The sequence below is a fragment of the Rhincodon typus genome, chromosome 26 (genome assembly GCF_021869965.1).
Source record: "Rhincodon typus isolate 14 chromosome 26, sRhiTyp1.1, whole genome shotgun sequence".
Lineage (NCBI taxonomy): Eukaryota > Metazoa > Chordata > Chondrichthyes > Orectolobiformes > Rhincodontidae > Rhincodon > Rhincodon typus.
In genome coordinates this window covers 22,852,669-22,871,244 of record NC_063357.1, presented here as the reverse complement: position 1 = coordinate 22,871,244, position 18,576 = coordinate 22,852,669, and the positions used below count along the sequence as shown (strand labels likewise).

The 18,576-nt window shown below is 39.6% G+C and overlaps 1 long non-coding RNA gene across 2 annotated transcripts in view; it reads right to left on the bottom strand.

The window, feature by feature from the left end:
• Positions 1–5,946: 5,946 nt before the first annotated feature.
• Positions 5,947–18,576, bottom strand: part of LOC125486174 — a 29,616-nt gene continuing 16,986 nt past the window's right edge. For both annotated transcript variants that reach the window (XR_007264859.1, XR_007264860.1), the window contains exons 2-3: positions 9,966–10,082; positions 5,947–6,299 (exon numbers count right to left, since the gene is read on the bottom strand). This is a non-coding gene — a long non-coding RNA (uncharacterized LOC125486174). The remainder of the gene's footprint in view (positions 6,300–9,965; positions 10,083–18,576) is intronic.

The following is an 18,576-nucleotide window of genomic DNA, read 5'->3' as shown; positions in this document are numbered from 1 at the left end:
ATTAACAACCCTCTGGGTGAAGTTCCTTCTCAATTCAATCCTAAAGCTGCTCCCTCTAATCTTGAGGCTATGCCCTCTTGTCCTAGCTTCATCTGCCAGTGGAAACATCCTCTCTACTTCTATCTTATCTACTCCCTTCATAATTTTATATGTTTCTATAAGATCCCCCCTCAATCTTCTGAATTCCAATGAATATAATCCCAATCTACTCAGCCTCTCCTCATAAGCCGACCCCCTCAACTCCGGAATCAACCTAGTGAACCTCCTTTGCACCCCCTCCAGTGCCAGTACATCCTTTCTCAAGTAAAGAGACCAAAACTGCACACAGTACTCCAGATGTGGCCTCACCAGCACCTTGTACAGCTGCAACATAACCTCTCTGCTTTTAATCTCGATCCCTTTCGCAATGAAGGACAAAATTCCATTTGCCTTCCTAATTACTTGTTGTACTGCAGACCTACCTTCTGTGATTCATGCACAAGGACACCAGGTCCCTCTGCATAGCAGCATGCTGCAACTTTTTACCATTCAAGTAATAATCCTTTTTACTATTACTCCTACCAAAATGTATGACTTCACATTTATTTACATTGTATTCCATCTGCCAGACCTTTGCCCACTCACTCAATGTATCTATGTTCCTCTGCAAAGTTTCACAGTCCTCTGCACACTTTGCTCTGCCACTTATCTTAGTGTCATCTGCAAACTTTGACACCCTACACGTGGTCCCCAACTCCAAATCATCTATATAAATTGTAAATAATTGCGGTCCCAACACCGATCCCTGAGGCACACCACTGGTCACTGATTGCCAGCTAGAATAGCACTCATTTATCCCCACTCTTTGCTTCTTGTTAGTCAACCAATCCTCTATCCATGCTAATACTTTACCCTTAACGCCATGCATCCTTATCTTATGCAGTAGCCTCTTGTGCGGCACCTTGTCGAAGGCCTTTTGGAAATCTAGGTACACCACATCCACTGGGTCCCCATTGTCCACCTTGCTCGTAATGTCTTCATAGAATTCCAAAAGATTTGTCAAGCATGACCTGCCCTTCATGAACCCATGCTGCGTCTGCCCAACGGGACAATTTCTATCAAGATGCCTTGCTATTTCTTCCTTGATAATAGACTCAAGCATCTTCCCCACTACAGAGGTTAAGCTAACCGGTCTATAATTCCCCATCTTTTGTCTACTTCCCTTTTTAAACAGTGGCATCACATTTGCTGTTTTCCAATCTGCTGGGACTGCCCCAGAGTCCAGCAAATTTTGGAAAATTACCACCAGTGCACCTGCTATTTCTCCCGCCATCTCTTTTAGTACCCTGGGATACATTCCATCACGGCCAGGAGACTTGTCAATCCTTAGCTCCATTAGCTTGCCATGAGCTGGGCTGAGAGGTGGCAAATGGAGTTTAATGCGGAAAAGTGTGAGGTGATTCATTTTGGAAGGAGTAACAGGAATACAGAGTACTGGGCTAATGGTAAGATTCTTGGCAGTGTGGATGAACAGAGAGATCTCGGTGTCCATGTGCATAGATCACTGAAAGTTGCCACCCAGGTTGATAGGGTTGTTAAGAAGGCATGCGGTGTGTTAGGTTTTATTGGTAGAAGGATTGAGTTTTGGAGCCATGAGGTCATGTTGCAGCTGTACAAAACTCTGGTGCGGCCGCACTTGGAGTATTGCATACAGTTCTGGTCGCCGCATTATAGGAAGGATGTGGAAGCATTGGAAAGGGTGCAGAGGAGATTTACCAGGATGTTGCCTGGTATGGAGGGAAGGTCTTATGAGGAAAGGCTAAGGGACTTGAGGCTATTTTCGTTAGAGAGAAGAAGGTTAAGAGGTGACTTAATAGAGACATACAAGATGATCAGAAGATTAGATAGGGTGGACAGTGGGAGCCTTTTTCCTCGGATGGTGATGGCTAGCACGAGGGGACATAGCTTTAAAGTGAGGGGTGATAGATATAGGACAGATGTCAGAGGTAGGTTCTTTACTCAGAGAGTAGTAAGGGCGTGGAATGCCCTGCCTGCAACAGTAGTAGACTCGCCAACTTTAAGGGCATTTAAATGGTCATTGGATAAACATATGGATGATAATGGAATAGTGTAGGTTAGATGGGCTTCAGATTGGTTTCACAGGTTGGCGCAACATCAAGGGCCAAAGGGCCTGTACTGCGCTGTATTGTTCTATGTTCTATGTTCCACAATATAGAGGTTAGTACATCAGAAAAACAACAGCATCACCGTTGTCAGCAGCCTTGATGACAATGTCAGGATTGGATACGAGAACATGGAATGTCTGAAAGTCACCTGACTTGAAATGCTAACTCTGCTTTGTCCTTATAGATGCTCCAGCAATTTCTGTTTTTGTTTCAGATCTCCAGCATCTGCAGCTCTTTGATTTATTTCTGGATATTTCTCTCCAGTTTATGTCATCATTGGGTGCTTTATTCTTCAAGAACTACAGAGAGATTTCTCCAGTTCTGCAATCACAAATACATTTTCCCTGCTGTGCCAAAAAAAGTTCCATAAAATGCAGGTGGTTTGTGTATTTCAATGTCTGAGTTAATTATTTCCAACATTGATAAACGCAGGTGCACCTTCATCTCCAACATGTGAATCTTATCACAAATGTTGTAAATCACAGTTGAAGATGTGGGATTTTTCATGCGTGGTTGGCTGGAATCATTTCAGTATCTTTTGTTGAAAACATTAATTTCAATTGAGACAATTATATCTATTCCACATTGATTTCACAAAGATTAGCTAACCTGCATGGTCAACTGATTTCAATGGCCATGTTAAATCAATGGTTTTTCCCTGTTAAATCATTTCCGTCAATTATAATCCCAAGTGTTAAAATCAATGACAAAATTTGAAAATGATCGTCTATATTTTATCACATTGCAATTATGGGAAGGATATTAAAGCAAAATAAACAGCACAGTGCAGATTCACCAGGAGACTGGTATGACAAAGTACAAGATAGGATGAAAAACTTGAAAAATTGCATATGCTCCATTGGAGGAGAATAAATTAAGGGATGCATCATCTTTTAGGTGCAAACTACTCGGAAGTGCACTTCTCTGCTAAAGATGTTGTTTAATTTTAATTTGTTTTTGTGATGTCTCTTTTTACACTTATTCCCTCATCTTTAACAATAATTCAAACCTTTCCAGAGAATAATTAGTGATTAAACATTATAGATTCCTCATATGTTTGGACATTTATTTTGCATTTCATTCCTATCTTCTCTCTATCTAAAATAAAAGTCGGCTCAGAGCAGGTGAATGTGACCTCCTACTGACAGCCCTTCTACCTTCTTCCAGTAAGTTGTTCTGTTCTGCAGTACAACAAGTATAATGTTTCTGAGATTACTATGTTTTGGAACTGCTTCGTTAATTTAAGAAAATGAGAAAAATGAAAACAGACATGTGACCGATTTTGAAATCTGCCTAACAACAGGCCTGGTTAACATAGCTCTTAAAGGTTAATGGGAACCCTACATTGTTCACTGGAAGGAAGATGTAAAATATTCATGCTGTAGACAATGGCAGTAGCATCTATGTTAACTGCTGGTTTCCAAAGTTCTGGAATATTATTAAGAATGTTTAGTTATAAACAGTGTGCTTTACACTGCCCATTTACTTCCAAGATAAAAGAGAGTTGAACGCTCAAAAATTCCTTTGCAGCATTTTTACCTGGCTGCAAAGCTCAAAGGATTCAGGTTTGCATTGGGGACAGGCCTTGAAAGGTTTCTAAGGTGAGTCTGATACTCACAGACAAGTAGCAGCACTCAGGAGAGAGAGATTAACTAGAGGCTGGTTTAGGGTATGGAATGAAGGTGGAAGCTGGTTTTTGGATTTAAAGATCAAACTTATGAATGAAATTGGAAAATTTGCCCCAATTAAGCTGGAGAAAAAAGCTCCAGGAAAACTTCCACCACGAGGGACAATTTTTGCCTAAGGGCTACTAAACTGGGAAAGAAAAGGACAGAAATAAACTCTTGAGAGCTAAGAATAATTTTGGACTGGTTGCAGGAGAATTGAATTTTTACTATTAAAAGGGCAATAAAATGTACACCTGATCGTGGGTTTCTCAGTTCTGTTAAAAATTCCATTCTATGGCTTTTAAGCTGTCTGTTTCAATACCTGTGTTAAGGTATGAGAACGTCCTCTGTCATTCTTTCTGCTAGCAATTGGAAATCAAATTTAACTTTTTGAAGTTATCAGTCTCCATGAGTATTGTAGCAATGGTCTCTCTGAGTGGAAGATTCAATGAGAAACTGGGCTGTTCAGAAATTTTGATGTCAGCAGATTGTACTTCAGCATCTGTAACATTTCTTGCTGTGGAGCATTTTGGAACATTGGAAGTACTAAATATATAGAGAATTGTATCAGCAGCCAAAAGAAATCAACCAGCCACTAAGCTGTAACTAGTTGACGATCCCTTTAAAAAGCACTGGTGAGTATTCCTTCCTACTGCTTGATGTCATATTTGACCATGACAGAGTAAGAGACGATGTGGAGGTGCCGGTGTTTGACTGGGGTGGACAGAGTCAGAAATCACATAACACCAGGTTATAGTCCAACAGATTTATTTCAAATCGCTAGCTTTCATAGCGCTGCTCCTTCATCAGGTGAAGTCACTTCACCTGATGAAGGAGCAGTGCTATGAAAGCTTATGATTTTAATTAAACCTGTTGGACTATAACCTGATGTAGGGTGAGAGATGGTGTTAGCTGAATCATTGAGCTGCAAAATGGCAGCAGTAGATAGTTAGATATTGGTTGATAAAACAATCATTCAGGTCAGGCAGATCATTGTATGTTCTTTTTGTGTACACCAATACATGTATCAAGATTATTTCCAATGCATTTTATGTCACAAATATGCATGAATACCATGGACACCACTTTGAAGAGATATGGGCTACAAGCATCCAAAATACAGATGTTCCTGCGCCTCGCTTCTCATCCAGGAACAACTTCACTAAAGTTATAAAGAAATTTGGTTACCTACCTATGAAAATCTGTAAGTCTTTTCTTTTTCTGTTTGCAGCCAACATTCCATCCATGGACTCCATTTACACTTCTCGTTGCCACAGAAAGACTGCCAAAGTCATCAAAGACTCCTTCCACCTAATTCTCTCCTACAACCTCTTCCGTCAGGCAGAAGATACAGAAGCTAGAACATACGCCCCAACAGGTTCAAGAACAGCTTCTTCTCTGCCGTTAGACTGATGAATGGACTCTCTAACTTCAAATAATGTTGTTCTGTTAATGTCAATCTTGCTTCATGTGCCTTTTGTGTAGTGTAATCTGTATGCCTCACTCTGTCTAAGCACCCTATGCTCTGTATGTCCTTGCTAACTATGATCTGCCTGTATTGCTCGCAAACAAAGCTTTTCACTGTACTTAGGTACACGTGACTATAATAAATCAAATCAATTAGTGTGAGGAGAAGAAAGGAAAAGCAAGTCACTAGCTGACAGCTCACTGAGCAGCAAAACCATCACTTTGTAGGAGGATCCAGTCCGACCTTTGCCTGTGTACCGAGTTCAATTGTTTCAATAGGAAGCACAAAAGTTGCATCAGTACCCTTGAGCTACGGGGTTGAAAATGAATCCAGCTTCTCACAATTACCATTTAATGACTATCTTGAAATTGTATAATTATGGATATTAACTGAAAACATATCTTCCAATTTCCCTTAACTTGCAGTAAAATAGCCCATTGACACACACAATAAAAGTCAACAGGCAAATAATGGCCATTGATAGTAGAAACAGAGTTTAAATTCATCTTGAAAAGTAATGGCTAAAAATCCAGAATGTTTGAAAATTTAAAACTTGCTTGGAAACTTTTGGAAATACCTAACCAGTTTGTCTGCGTCTAAAATGAAAAAAAAGGCAACTTTATATGTTTCATAGCAACCATGCAGCAGAACATGTTGGAAAGAACTGACTCCATAATTTTAAGGAAGATAGTTAAAATGCTAAGCTGAGCAGTTCTGTCTTCAAGATCTAACAACACTACATTGTGTTCCTAACATTTGCCGACACCGCTGTAAATTCTCACTTGTTTGGGCTGGCTTTGAATGGTTTCTTCAGATAAGTGCTCTTGTCATCCTTTAAAAGTCACAATTTCTGAGATTTTTCCAAGTGCAGAGAGAAGAAGTATCTGGCACAACTTTCCTGTGCTACCTTGGCCATTTGCCACAATGATATTTGAGCTCTTCCATGGGGTAGTTGTTCTCACATTGTCCTAAATCTCTTCACTTAGACAAGAGCTGCATCTAGAATAAAGGAGTAAAGATTAGAATGCAATATTGCATTCTAAGATTTTTGAATCCTTAATCAAGATTGGCATGTTCTGAATGAATACAGCAGCTGCAAGTGAACACTTAAACTCATAGTCAACAATATAGGACAATTGGAAGAAATTGAAGTAAAACTAAATGAACAGTTGTAAAGGCTCTGTATAAAATTGACAGTTGTTCACTGCTCATTTAATCAATGTATTAAAGATTCTTGTGTCAATACCTAGTCATTTCGGGTCTCAGTGTTGTATGGTAAGAGCTGTTATTAACCAAAATTGCTCGGTATGGACCAGTTTGGTCCGAAGTGCCTGTCTCTGTGCTGTAGGGCTCTATGACTCTAAAATGGCATTTGTGCAACATCACGTGTCATTTTGATGTGTAAAGTGCATAATTTGTTCTTTTCTCTGAGATGGTTCAGGTGAGGAAATGTTTGGAAAGTTAAAGAGAAAAGACAAAGCAGTTGAGCACAAAAATGATATCGGTTAAAATAACCAGAGACTGATAGAAAGGGACAAAGCATACAAATACAAGAGTGTACCAGCCAGTAGGGTGACAGAAGAAAAATGTGGTGAAAAAGCAAAATTAAGGATAGATGAATTCTTGGTACAAATATTGATAAATGTGTATAGTATGATATCCATTACAGAGACCTGGTTGCAAGTTGACAAAGATTAAAACTTGAATATTCAAGAAAAATTGAGAGGATAAGATGAAAAGAAAGTGATGTTGCTCTGTTTATAAAAGATGGGATTGGTGCAGAGTAGGAAGCGATCTTGTCCTGGAAGATCAAATGGAGAATCATTACGTGTAGAGTTAAACAATAGCATGAGAAAGAAGCCATTGGCAGAAGATATTTATAAGTCTCCTAATCGTAGCTACACTGATGGATGAAGCATAAATCTAGAATAAATTGGGGCTTCTACGAAAAGTACTGAAATAAACATGGGTAATCTTAATCCTAATATTTATTGAACAAAGCAAACTGAAAAAGGTAACTTTAAGAATGAGTTCACAGAGTAAAGTTGGGCTAGTTGCTCTGATGAACACATTTAAAGTGCCAAGCAGGTAAGAACAACCAGCATGTCAGAACAATGGAGCAGCATTGTGATAGTACAAACATGTTCAGTGATATAAGTTGTGTTATTGCAAGTTTTAATAAATTGGGAGAATAAACTTGTAACTGTAGATTCAGATTGGGGAGCATTTTTTTTTCAGGATCTCTGAATTTAACATTTCTTTGGTAGTTAAGTTGTTTTTCAACAATTGCTTTCCTGACTGATATCCTGGATGTACAATGCATTTATTTTGTTCTGGTTTAACTCCCATGGCTTTATCTCTCATACATTCTTATGTGTGGTTTTCCAATCTCTCTAACTGGCTAACATATTTGTTCTTTTCCAGATGCATTCAATCTTACCCTTGTTAATGTCCAGAATAGAAATAGTGAAGATAGTCATGACTATGTTATTAACGAAATTGGGTAACAGCATTGGATGGGGATAAGATGAAAAACAGATGGCAAAAAGTGTGTAGATGATATACTTTTGAAGCTAAAACTGATAATTAGTGATCTGGGATAGTTGGGAGGGAATGTACAATTCTGGTGTTAGTCCTTTAGGAGTAATTTTCAGCTTGAGGAGTTACTGTAACTTGGCAACAGTTAGGGCCTGAAATTCTAGAATCTGACAGTGCAAATAGAAGGGGAAAAGAGAAAAAGTGCAGTTTTAGTATGTAGTAATAATCAGTGGCATGGGACTCTGGGATCTATAGTATTAAGAAATGTTGGAATTTGGAGCATTTGAGGAAAGGGGTGGGCTGGAGATGGAGGACTGAGAAATGTAGCATTCATAGAAAAATAAACTATTTTAACACTGTCTCTGAGAATAACTAAGGTTTCGCACACTGATACAGGATTGGAGCTCATTCGTAGGCAAGACAGATCAGGTAACTGTTCCATTAAAATAAACACTTCTCTGCCATTGTCACCAAGAGGACTTCAGGAACATCTGTTGATTTGCGCAAAAGGGAAGAAGTGGGGAGAATCTTGATCCAGACCATCAGGAAAGCAGAGTTGGACATTATAAAAACCAGCCCAACATGGACATGGGTTTGGGAATGGGCAAAGAATTTGTGGGGCTTTATAAGAATCCAGATATTGCTGCAGACTGGAAAGCCAGTGGTTCACAATTTTTTACAAGGTACTCGGGGCACGTCTGTCTATCTAAGATTCCGCAAGGTATCCATATCACGTGATCTTTGACATCATCACAGTGGGTGATGTCATTCATATGGTAACACTTTCACATCTTTTTAAACTCCATCTCCCCCAAGCACTTTGTTCAAATTATTATTAACACATTCATATTTGTATTTACATTTGAATACTGCCTATCTTCTGTCAAGTCTCCGACTTCACAAATTTAATCTGTCAGGAGGTGTCTCTCCCTTATGATGTTCTCATTGGACTCAAATTATATTTCTTGTTAGTATTTTGGCTTGTCTTCCATTGAAGATTTCTGCCCGTCATTGACAGTTATTTGAAGACTGTATCTTTAGTTATTTTAAAGATTGCACATTTACTTGAGTACATCTTTTTGAAAGTGACCGATTTCTTACATGGGAAGCATTCTCCTTTATTTGCAGGGCACTGATCTTGCCTGTAAAGCTTTTTTTATATTAAAACACTGGAAAGAGTTTATGGCTTCTTACCTTTGGGTGTCTCATTTTTATGGTGTTGTTCACTATTTTACATTTTAGGAAATGTATTGATGATTGTGATTAATCTGATGGAGATTCATCAACTATTTCTACAGCAACGTGGTCTCTAATCAATTTTGTTTCCAATTCTCTGTAGTCACTTCCCTCAACTAACCTTGCTAACATACTCTATTAATTGCTGGTTGCTAAATTATTTTTGGTAAACCTGGATCTTTATAAAATCTTATTTGTTCTGAGATTGCAGTAAATATTAAAGGCCTTCAAACTTCCTCAAATTTGTCTGATTTTTCCTCAATTCCTTTGCCTGCACTCATATCATCTGCTGTTTCTGCAAAAGAATAAATAAATGTATTAACTTGTTGTGCTTCACGTTTATTGTTTAATCTTGAAACAATTTTATATCTTACGAATTTCTTTCTCCAAAATGCCCAATTTTGTGTTAGGTTTGATCCGTTGGTGTGTTCAAATCCTTGAGCAGAGAAAGTTTTAAATTTATCATTCTTTTCTAACATTGCTACATCTTCCTGTTTATTTCTTTAAAGTGTTTTTCAGTAATGGAACTTTTTCCTTATATCTGAGCTTCACTATGACTTAGAATTTTTATTTAATTCTTTTACTGTTAAAATTGTTCTGCACTCAAAGGGTTGCAAACACCACTTAACTCCTGAGAGATTCATCTTTCTTCCTCCACATTCCCAGCAATATTCTAAATTGTCATTCTTTGTGGTATTTTAAACTGTTGGCTTCATATAAAAAATATTCTAAACTGTCACCTTTATGTCTCAGTTACCCCATTTTTTCTCATTGCTCTGTTGGAATTTAATTTATAAAGGGCAAGCATTCAGCCTGTATTCTGTGCCATTTTCCAAGCTCTGTAAAATTACTTCAGTCTTTCTGTATTTATGTACGTTTGAATTTTCTTACCCAATCGTCAATGTCTGGCTCACCAGCTTAAACTTGAGTAGGGACAATTCTGGTAATTTTATATTTACTGTCTTTTGCTCTTCAGGTCTGTTGTTGTTTTCTTCTTTTTGGTAGGTTCTGTGATTTTTAAAAATAATAGTGTCATCACTCTTGTATAAGCTTCCTTTAGCAAACTTTATCATTGCTTTTATGCTGTAAATAATATTTAAATATAAAATCTTCACGTCACATGCTGACCACCATGTTGTAAGGTTTGGCTGCATTTATTAGCAGTGTCATCACTAGCAGGTGCAGCCACTGTGCATGTGTAAAAGCACAGGTACGCAGCGCCATGTCACTACAAAGCAGTGGAACAGCGTGCACCAATTCTGTATCCCAACTAGCTCTGATAATATCTGAATGATTTACATTTCATGTGCAGCATTAGCAATTGAACTATATATCTGTGCATGTCCGTGTGATATTGACCATATACGTGCAGTTGCATTCTGGCTGAGGGTCATATGTCGCTAGTAACTGATATTATTGGACTTGAGTGTGCATGTGCAAGTGCCATTTTGATGGCCATCTTTGCAACTAGCCAATCATTCTGGTAAAACTTGGACCCAAGACTGATGACCCTAATCTTCCATCTAACCAATAATGGTGCTGAGGTTTCTGTATTAATAGCTAGTAATAAAACTATTACTGTATAAACTCTTTATATGAGACATTTGAGACATGCCTCATCCATTAAAGGCTAGGCAAGAAGTCCTTAGCATGTGATCCTTGACATCAGTATGTGATGTAACTCACTCAAACCCTTTCAAAGTTCTTAGACTATAAATTACATGATTGATAAGAACAATATTAGCATTCATAGTCAAATAAAAAAAAGAGATGGATAAACAGAGTACATAAGGTTCATGATCATCTCACAGAATGCTATTACTAATGGAAGGGTAATTAGTTTAAGCCTTCCAAAAAAATGTCTCCTGCATCATGAATGCTGAATTGAAGAGTTGAAGAGAATGGAGGTGAGGCAAAATGTGCAGTTTTGGGAGCTCTCTGGCTCTGGGTAGGCTGGACACAGTCCATTGGAAGATACATATGATAGTCCTTATGAGATTATGTTTGTCTGAAACAGGCAGCTGTAGGAGGGAGAGACTACCCATGTTAGCTGATCCAGCCTACTCAAGTGGAGAGAAATTTTGGCCCAAAGTCACCACTTTGTGGCAATGGCTCCAACACAGCAAATCTCATCTCGTGGGTCATGCGGTCACTATTCTGCGATGACCAGATACCAAACTGTGCCAGGAGGACGGAGGTGTTGGAGATAACGGAGACGTTTGAAAGCCTCAGGTCACAATTGATGTAGGCAAGCTCGGTTGGCCACTGTTCCAGAGGCTTCACATCCCTAACTGTGTACAGCCTCTTTCACATGACCAGCATATTAAAACATTAAGACCTTTTTTTTTAAGAAATGCATTATCTGTTTTGTAATTGATTATTATGTGGTGATCTGTTGGTGAACTCAAATAATAGATCTAGAATAGAAGCAGCAGAAAACAGATGTTTGTAAGGAGTATTTGGGACAATTATGCCTTAAGGAATACTTTACATCCTGCGAGTATTTCCAAAGCTGTACTGGCATTTTTGTCCTACATGTGCCACATGCAGGACTTTCAGTTTTATAGATAGTTGCAAGGAAAACTAATCAAATAAATCTTATTCATTAAAAACTAAAAGAACTGCGGATGCTGCAACCAGAAACAAAAACAGAAGTTGCTGGATAAGCTCAGCAGGTCTGGCAGCATCTGTGAAGAAAAATCAGAGTTAACATTTCAGGTCTTGATTTCTCTTCACAGATGCTGCCAAATCTTATTCATTCACCGCTTTGGTGCAAATTTAAAATGGTTTGGTTAGCTCAAGCTGCCATGGTTACCAAAGAGAATATTAGAGACTGAGTTGCATACAAGACACAAATGTAAGTGTCAATAATGAAAAAAAATCATTATAACAGTATTGAAATGTTAATTTCTACACAATAAAATTATACAGAAATTTCCTGTGTTTGATAAAACGTTTTCAAGCTAATAAAAAGCAACAAGCAATGTGCAAAGAAGATTCATTTGTGATTATATGACAGGATTTCAAAGTATTTAATGAGCAGGTAGTGCAACACACTATCAGAAAATGACATTTGAGTAACTGTTTGAAGTAAAGTACTTGCTGCTCTGTATTATTAGAATTTGTTGAATTGGCCTCACTGCCACTGGACTCGCTTTTCACTCCTTCCATCAGTGCACTGTTTCTGCAATTTCTACACACTATGGCAACTAAGATTACTTTGTCAGTGCCTCCCATTGTTTTGATTCCCACCACTGAGAAAGACAGGATCACTGATGCAATTGAAACACCATCACATCTACATTTCTCTCAGATCCCACACTATCTTGACTTTGATGAAAACCATTGTTTCCTCATTGTTGCTGAGTCAAAATCTTTGAATATCCTATCTAGCTTCATCATGAAGGCATCACCAACATGAAACTGCAGCATTTCTGGGGGAAAACACACTGTCACCTTTTCAAGATAACTGGGAATTCACATTGTGTGGATTTGCCATCATCACCCACAACACAAAAACAAATGAAAATGAAGTGATACCTTCACTTATGTTTCTAAATCAGAATGTTCTCTACTGTAATCTTTCAGCACATAATCTCTGTGCACTTCAATACCTTCAACATCTTATTATGTACTGTACTGTTGAAGGTGTTCAAATGAAACATTACACCCCTCTTAAACCTGCCTACTAGATCAACTGGCTGCATACATTTCTATTGCACTATTGAAGGAGGAAGGTATACTCCGTTGTTCTGGTCAACATTTCTCTTTGAACCAACACCCTCCAAATCCAGGTTTTCTTATTATGCATTCACTTATTCTTTGTGAGACTGTTCTGTGTGAAAATTGTCTGGTATGTTTACCTCTATAGTAAGAACCACAGTTCAAAATCAATCTTTTGGTATTAATAAAATTGAGCCATCCTGAAATTATTATAAAGTTCTACAAAATTGCAATTTTTTGGAAAGTATATTTTAAAGCATCGAAGTGTCTTTTTTAGTTCATGATCCAGTTTGCAATGCCAGGTTCAGCTGACTCCACCATCTGAAAGGGATCAATTTTTCCAGCTTTTGTTAAACTTTGGTTTGATCTTTTTCCCTATTTTCATCAGTTAGCTTCTTCAACTTCCCTCATTCATACTCTCCCCTTTGGGAGGGAGAATGGAGTGAGTGACGATACACAAAAGACATCAAAGACGGGGTCACAATCACTTCTTTCTCATTGCATCAAAAGCGTTATTGAAGATGTACAGCAAAAGGCCATGCCGAGCATGCAACAATACCAAAAAGCTGGGGCAAGAAAAAAATTCAATACCTTTCATATGGTGGACTCAACTGAACCCTGGATTGCAAATTGGACAGTGAACTTTAAACAAAGCTCTGCTATGCTTTAACTAATGCATGTACACTGTTAGAGCCTATTTTTCTGAAACTAACATGAAGTAAGGCAGAGACTCTCAGTGCAATTTTGTGTCTTTCCCTGTGGGAAGTTTGATGGTGAGAGGGAACTTCATCAGGCAGAAGGGTGAGGGATGGGAATTCTGTCACTTACCCACTTCCACCCTGAACGAGTCCATGTTGGGAAGATTTGTGAATGGCCTTCCCTCTCCAACGTGAATTGAGACGGCTGAGTGGGTAGGTAAGGGGGCTCATCACCTGAGGGGGGCAGGCAACAAGAAAAGCCACAGGAGTTTTTTTCTGGGCTCTCAGGTGGGTCCCTCGTTCAAAGACATTCTGTGTGTGAGCAAGGGATCTGCCATCAGAAATCTGCTGAAAGCAAACCGCTACTCTCGCTTCCAATCCTCTACAATATCCCCAACCTTCCTTGTGCCATCACTGCCCAGAATCTAGTTTTGGTCCTAGCCTTTGAGTGGTGGCAGTAGCTACACTCTCTAATTTGGCCCTCTGTTCAATAGATTTACCAGCCTCTGACTGGCCAGCAGCTCTTGATAGGCAGGACTTTTGCACCTGGATGTCCTTGGTGCTGAGAGATAGCCCACTACTGGCAGCTCCACATCATCAGCTATTGATCCAGTTACGTATGAAAGCATGCTGACTTGGTGTTGATGCTCCTTTGGATATAAGCCTGAAACCATTCAATTGCACTGAAACTTCCAAACCCTCTACTTCCGGTCTTGTTCTGTGCCTTCTACATTTTTAAACAGTTGAGGTAATGACAAGGTCTGTATTGGGGCTGCCATTTCTATGGAGTATTGTATCTGACTGACCTGGCTGTCTACATATGGTTTTCCTTCCTCCTATCAAAGTGTCCTGGGCCTGTTCTTACTCCACAGAGTATTGTGGTTAAACTTTGACATCTTCTGAGGTTCTTTTTCTTGTCCTTTGGCGTCTTCCTCTTCTGAGGCCCCATTATTGAAGTCTTTTGAGGTCTTTACCTGTCAAGGAGTCTAATATTTATTCAGCTGCACCTTCAAAGTCTTCCGAAGTCCTTTGGAATCTTCCTTTTCCAGCTGTTTCCCTGAACTCTTAAAACTTCAGAGTAGGCTTTGGGAGTTTTTTTTTCCCCTTGCTCTAGCAGCTGCCATATGTCAACCCAGGGTTCAACCCAGTTGTGCTATCAGAGGTATTGGTCTGGAATATCAGAGGCTGTGGATGCCCACGTACACTGTCCATGAGGCTGCTCATCTCAAAACCAGGCTCTTCAACTCCATACATATGGAAAAGCTCCTTTATTCACAACTGAAGTTAGTAGACTATCCAATATAGCTCTCTAGAGTATTGTCTAAGACCTCTCTCTTCAGTTCATCTAGACTGGTGTCTTCTCTCTTACTGATGTCAGTCATGTGATTGGTTACAGCAACATGAAACATGAATGCCATGCTAGGACAGGGAAGCAGTGCTGTTCATACCAACATTTTAACGTGGGATTCTTTACATCAGAAATTTGGAAAAATGGTGTTAGGACATTGGTTATAGTCACCTGCCTCTATTATGCAGGGTGTGTGGGCAACAGTTCCAACTGACAATTCTGTTGGTAGAAAACCTTTGTGATAATTTTCTGGGTGGGGTCATTGTGATAAACCTTGCTTCACTTCAGTTTATGCCTCAATAGCACTAAAAACAGTCTTCATTTCACTGTAAAATCCAGGCAACATGGCAAAGCTAACATAGATGATAGCATTGATGATACTGAGAGGCCTGGGTGGAGTGGAAGTAGAGAAGATGTTTCCACTAGCAGGAGAGATTAGGGCTCAAGGGCACAGCCTCAGGGTGAAGGGACGACCCTTTAAAACAGAGATAAGGAGGAATTTCTTCAGCCAGAGGATGGTTAACCTTTGGAACTCATGGCCACCACAGCCTTCTGCGACAACGTCATTGAGTCTATATAGACAGGTTCCTGATTGGTAAGGGGATCAAGGGTTACAGGTAGAAGGCAGGAGAATGGGGTTGAGAAACATATCAGCCATGATTGAAAGGTGGGGCAAACTCGATGGGCTATATGGCCTCATTCTGCTCCTATATCTGATGTTCTTATGGGTGACTTTCCCAAGCACAAGCTGGGACTTTAAGAGTTAAACTCCAGCAGAGGTTCAATGCATTCCAGAAAGGAGGAGTGCAAATTGGGAAGAAATGGGAGGAGAAATGCAGAAAACAACCAATTGGTTTGTGCAAAGATAATTGGAGGTGATTTAGAGTACCCTTGCATCTTCCTTTTGTGCTGCTAGACTTGTAGATTTATTGAAGTAAGTTGGGTCCAAAGCAAGTATTGTATCACAAGAGGTATTGTACCACTCATTCTCAACGACTGACAAAAACAAACTGAACTAGATAGCAGAAATTTCTTTGTGGATTCTCTGATTTGACTATGATTCCATACGTCAGCTTTCCTCCAAACTTCCACCAAGGTCTATCAATTGGAGGAACACTACAAATTCCTAGCAAGAATGTTGTGAGATTGAGTTTTCTGTATTACTGATTAACATCACCAGTGTGTCAATGGTGCAAGCCAATATTCTTAGCAATTGCTCTTTCTCACCGGACAGTTTATGATTAATGAAGAACTGGAATTGGACAAGCTCCTAGCAAAAGAACAGTGATTATCTGTTTTGTTAACATTTTCTTATATGCCAGGAATGAAGTATGATTATAGTGTATCATTAGTCTCAGCAGCTAATATGTTAAAACATAGGGCACGTTAATAGTATGTGCTCTATCGAAGATTTCTATCTGATGATGATATTTAATATTTCACTTTTCTAAGTTTCTAAGATAAAATTAGTTGACCAAACCAGTTGCATTTTAATTACATCTGCCAAAGAGGGAGACTTTGAAATGCCTGGCTCCATTGGAAAGAAATTTCAAAGAAATTTCATGCAAAATCACTTCCCGTTCAAAGGAATTGGACGAAGGATTGACCATTTATTATTGTCATGCACTTGGGAGCTGACTGCACATTTTTAACATCTTGCCAACTTGAGCTGCAAATTTTTTCCTTATTCATTAACGGGATGAGGACATTGCTGGCTAAGCAGCATTTATTGTCCATCCCTAATTGCCCGGAGTCTAGAGTCACATGTAGGCCAGACCTGGTAAGGATGGCAGTTTCCTTCCCTAAAGGATATTAGTGAACCAGGTGGGTTTTTCTGACAATTAACAATGGTTTCATGGTCATCGTTAAATTCTTAATTCCAGATATTTTATTGAATTCAAATTCCACCATTTGCCGTGGCGGGATTCGAACCCGGGCATCCCCAGTCTGTTACCCGGGTCTCTGGATTAACAATCCAGTGATAATACCACTATTGCCTCCCCAATCCAGTGGTTTTATCATGAACCCAAAATGGCGCCAGAAGAAATGATCCCATGGAGGACTACAGAGCATCAGACATTGTGGGGACTGAGTTCGATGGAGTGAGCAGAAGTACTGAGGTTCTGCCTGACTTCAGAAAAACTATTTGAAAACATTGGACTGCTGACCCTTCATCAATTAGCAGGCCTCCATTTATGGATCATGGAATCACAGAATTGTTACAGAGCAGAAGGAAGTTAATTAGACTTTGCAAGGGGTTCCTGTATTTCCAGCTTAAGAAAGATAAGGGCATCTCAGGGGAGAGGTTATTTACCTTCATAGAACTGCTTATGGGCCAGGAGGTGGAGGAATGCTTAGACCTCAGCCCAAGCTCCCATACATCAGATCACTCTCATTAAAGAGACCACAGAGATTGGAGATTGATCCATAAAATGGTATTAGAAACACATTCCATCTCTAGATGGGACCCTCTGGGATAAGAGATCAGATGCATCCCTCCTCCCGGCTGCCACCCCCTTCAGTGTGAGGGATCAGAGCAGTGGGTTGACAATCAGGTTACCTGACTCTGTGAGCTCCTTGCCTGAGTGGAAATGAAATCTGCCAAGCTTTCCAGCTGGAAATCAATCAGGGCCAACTCCATACCAAGTGGAGTTGTCCAACATGCCCAACTTCTGGGGTTCACATTCCAAACTCAACCACCCACACCCTGCTTGAGTAACACACACCAATGAATAGTCAGGCATAAAACTCAAATACCCAGGTGCTAAATATCAGCAGGTTCAAATCCCTATTTTGACTTCCAGTAAAGAAATATTGTGCTTAGAATGGGAGATTAGATATTCCATGATTGGATGGCAAATGACAGACCTCACCAAACTTTGGGGAAAATACATCTTTAGTGCAAAGTGACACAGTCACCAGTTATGGAAACATTTGAGCCTCTGTCACTTTGCCCCCATCCAAATATGAGGAATATCTTTCCAAGAAGAAAGTCGTTCAATGAAAGAAGCAAAAATAACCTTACCCTTTGGTGAAGTGTTTTGTTTTCTTTCAATGGGGGGTGGGGGGTGAGATGGTGTTTGTTGGGTGCTCTGTGGCTCAGTGGCCAGCACTGCTGCCTCACAGCGCCAGGGACCTGGATTGTCTGTATGGACTTTGCATGTTCTTCCCGTGTCTGCGTGGGTTTCCTCCGGGTACTCTGTTTTCTCCCACAGTCCAAAGATGTGTAGACTAGGTGGATTAGTCATGGGGAATGCAGGGCTACAGAGATAAGGAAGGGTGGTGGTCTGGATGGGATGCTCTTCGGAGGGTCGGTTTGGACTTGAAAGGCCAAATGGCCTGCTTCCACACTATAGGAATTCTATGTATGTTCTATGTACTTGTACAGCATACATCTGAGAAATTTAAATGTTGCACCCTATATGTTACACCTGTCGAGCAATTAATAAAAAGCACACTGAAGGGATAAAAGAGAATCCCAGTGGAAAATTGAGAAGCTCTTTCCATGTGACATTCTGGGTATTCTCAAACTTGCAATTTTTCCTTCCTGCCCAATGTCAGTAGTTGAAAACTGTTGCTCATTATAGGCGGAGTGTATTGATCCTTAGGAAAACATGACGACCTGACTTTCAAATAATCCCCCACCTCTCCTAGGCAAGAAAAGCTTCTTGTGGTCATCACGCTTACAATTACAAATGAAGTAAGCATCACGTGATGCAGGGTGGGCTTTGTG